We start from the raw sequence: 3,853 nt of genomic DNA, 5'->3' as shown, positions 1-3,853 counted from the left end.
TTTTCGCATTCCACCCACATACAAACTCGCCGACCGGGTCCTTATCTCCGCTGCCACCCGCACAGTTTCATATCTTTCACGCTCATTTTCCCTTTGACGCGTTGGTCCTCCTACCGAGATACCTAGCGTATGTTGCTGACTGAAACCATTATTGCTGTTGCTGTTGTTGTTGATGATGATGTTCTTATGGAACAGGGAAAAAAGAGTGTCCTTCAACACACTCTCCTACACAGCTACTCATGCGGATCTCCAAGCAAACATGTCATGGACGGAAAAAGAGGAGGAAGAAGAGGGAACGGGCACAGCATGGTACACAATGAATAACATATGTGTAAAGTCTTGTTCCGTATGTTCTTTCGTATGATGGAGCCCGATTTGGACAGTAGAAGGCGGTGCTTGAGTGTCACTGGAAAGATTTTGTTTTATGAAGAGGCTTTCTTGAAAATCGAATGGAATCACTTGGCTGTTGCATACATTTAGGCTGATGGCGAGCTTATTAGCAAAAGGAATAACAATTATTAATCGAATATTTTGTCCGTAATTTATTTTACCATTTCACGGGCACACATCTGGCGATCTACTTAATGGACAAAATTCAATATTGATCTACATGTCTGCTGCAGAGAAGCAAGCATCTCATTTAATGTTCAGGTCTGTGTGCCTTCTGGATGGCAAGATCAGTGCCAATGAAAACGCAAAGTTGATAGATTCCATGAACTTACACCTTGATGATTTACTAAAATTAATTATAAGTACTTCGGTCCCACCTGGTCCAAAAATCCAGGCAACTGTTAAATGTTTTTGTTTAATCATTTTCAACAATTAATCTTAAAACCTTAAAGCTTGAGTCATTTACTATCGGAACGCACTGTTTAAATATTTTAATGCAGTGCTCCTAGCGGTCGAATCTGTTATGTTTTGACAGCAGTTTGTTTTGAAACGTTTCCAATTCATTTTGTTTAACCCTCTCTCAGAGAGTGAAGCACTTTTGCTCAGTTGAATGGAGAAATTTATAAAACCGTACACTCCCAATCATAAGTTTAAGGACACTTAAATTTTCGTTCTTTTTAGAACATTTGAAAGATTTTGAATGGCAATACGAAAAGGCAAATTACTCAATATCATTTTCAAATTTTTTATACCAAAAGTTTCAGCTAAAGTTACACTATTTTTCAAAATTTACTCTGAAGAATCATAATTGATTTTCTCAGAATTGACTTGAAAAAAAAAGAAATTAAAAGTAGTAGTAGAACCCTTATGCAGGGTTACTTCCACTCACTGCTATAAAAAATGTTTTTCGAAATAATGAAATCATGAGATGATATAATGATAATTAGTACTTGACACATAAAATCTGTCAATATTGCTTTCAGAGGGTCACAATCAGTGATTTTACGACTCGTGAGCACTCACTCTTCTTGTTACTTACAAGTACAACACATCATTAAATCATCTAATGATTGCATAATTTCGAAACATATTTTTGTATAGCAAGTGAGTGGAAGCAACCCTGCCCTTATGGCTATACCATTGATACCATTCAAATGACTTAAAGAGATCAAAACTTGGACGTAAAATGAGAGAGCTTTGAACAAAACACATTTGCATGTTCACCATCCGGAAGAACTTTGCCGCATGTACAACTTTGACGATGACAGTTACTTCCTGAACTTAAGCTATAGAATATACAAATATTTTACATGCACACTAGCGCCGCATACCGAAAATATTCTGAACTATTTACTGTTCACCAGTCAAAAAGCTTTGATCTCCTAAACAACTTACTGTCCACCTATGAAAAAGCCTTGACCTCCTGAACAACTATGCCAAAAACAGTATCTTTCTATCTGGTTGGGAACTCGAGATATTTTATATTATTAATTTTGGACACCCGCTTGGAAAATCACGAAGTCATTGAAATTGGCTAAATCGACTGTGTGCAGTGTTCTCAAACGTTTTCGTGAGCGGCATACTATCGATCCCAGGATCGGTTAGGGCAAACCCAGGGCTGTTTGATTATGTTATCGCCAAGAAATTGCCTACAAAAAAGCCGACCCAGAGTGTGGTTAGAGTCACTTGTGGGCTGAGCGGGCGCAACAAAAGGGATTGTTACAACATTCAATGCCAGCCAAAGCACCGTCAGAAGAATTCGTCAGCGATCGATCTTTTCGGGCCAGTAAGCAACCAAACAGGACACTGAAGCAGCATCTAGTGGTCAAAAGACGTGCCCAGAAGTTGTACAATGAGGTTCTTACAAAGTATGAAGGATGCATCCTCATGGACGACGAAACGTACGCGAAGATGGATTGTAGGGAGCTTCCCGGACAAAAGTTCTATAAAGCCACTGGTCAAGATGATGTCCCTAGCAAGTTCAAATTCGTTTTTGTCGATAAATTTGAAGAAAGCTTATGATCTGGAAAGGTATTTGCCGCCTGCGGACAAAAACAAGACTATGGATTTCAAAATGTACTAGCAGCAGAGCCTGAAAAAAACGTATTCTTCCGTACATTATGGCTCACAATGGACCTGTAAAGTTTGACCTTATTGGCATGCTGCCACTACAGCGGAGAAGTTATACAGTGGTATCGAGACAACAGGGTAGATTTCTTCAAAAAGGGCATCAATCCACCCAACTGCCCTCAGTTCCACCCAATTGAGAAATATTGGGCAATTGTCAAACAGAAGTTGTACACGGTAAAAAAAAAGTACCCAAAATTAAGTTCTTTCCCTCATCTCGGTCTCGGCACTATAGTGCAGGAACCCAACAGTAGGTAAAGCGGGTCAAAGTAGTTTTCATTTACTTGTGTGCAATTTGTATGGAATTTTCCACTAGCTTTCTTTCCAAAAGTAAGTAAGTTGTACCCAAAAGTAGGTAAATATGATTATACTCAACATTGGGTTCCCGCACTTTACTACCCTTGTTGGGTGGTTTTGCTCCTCCGTTTTTGATAACGTTAGAAAGAGAAACGGAGACAAACTAGTCAAAAGTAGGTAAACGTGAACTGTCCGTTGGGTACTTTTTTCTTACCGTGTAGAAGAGTGGAAAGGTGACTCGGGATGCGACAGAGATGAAGAGATGATGGAACAAAACGCCCGCACCGGTTAGCCAACAGAATATCCAAAATATGATGAGTTGTATTCGAAGAAAAGATCGAGATTTCATCAAAACCAAATGGGAATAGTTCTTTTGCTATTTTTCCATTAAAGTGCAATAAATGACCATCATTTTAAGTACTTAATATTTTTATTTCTTTAAGATGGTTCCGAGATACATCTGTTGTTTTGCGTCCAGATATAAATGAGTCAACCTTTATGATAAAATAATATTTAATTATCCTCTAGAATTATGTTGCATGATCGATGGAATATTGAATAAAAAAATATCAAAAAAAAAATTATAAAAATGAGTCCACAACGGTAGGTATCTGATCTGACAGTTTGAATACTTTGTTTGCACGAAATTTCAATCAATAATTGAATTGTTGATCGAGACATGAGGTTGGCTCAAAGAAGCATTTTCAACGGGTTCGTTGGTCTAGGGGTATGATTTTCGCTTAGGGTGCGAGAGGTCCCGGGTTCAAATCCCGGACGAGCCCACGAAGTTTTTTTTTTGAGACGAGACGGCTTTCATGCCACTAGGAATCACAACCTGTAACACCATGTTAAATAAAGGAATGAAGAAGAAGAAGAAGAAGAAACAGTTCCGGTTGAATACCTTTCCCTGCAGAACATCGTCCCCTAGATAAAGAAACCACAAACGATGGCTGCACAATATCGCTAGCCACGTACAGGGCCATAACCTGGAACTATCGGAAGTGGAAAAGAAGCACATCGTGCTGGCCATCAAGGAGGT

At 39.0% G+C, this 3,853-nt stretch overlaps 1 non-coding gene across 1 annotated transcript; it reads left to right on the top strand.

Moving 5' to 3' along the window:
* Positions 1-3,524: 3,524 nt before the first annotated feature.
* On the top strand, positions 3,525-3,596 carry TRNAP-AGG (transfer RNA proline (anticodon AGG)). Its single transcript has one exon. It is a non-coding gene; the product is annotated as a tRNA-Pro (tRNA).
* Positions 3,597-3,853: the final 257 nt, after the last annotated feature.

This window comes from Ochlerotatus camptorhynchus, unplaced genomic scaffold (genome assembly GCF_037179485.1).
Source record: "Ochlerotatus camptorhynchus isolate MF236.1 unplaced genomic scaffold, CSIRO-AGI_Acam_v1.1 ptg000442l, whole genome shotgun sequence".
Taxonomy (NCBI): Eukaryota; Metazoa; Arthropoda; class Insecta; order Diptera; family Culicidae; genus Ochlerotatus; species Ochlerotatus camptorhynchus.
Note: the sequence above shows the minus strand (reverse complement) of the source record. Positions and strands in the feature narration are given on the sequence as shown.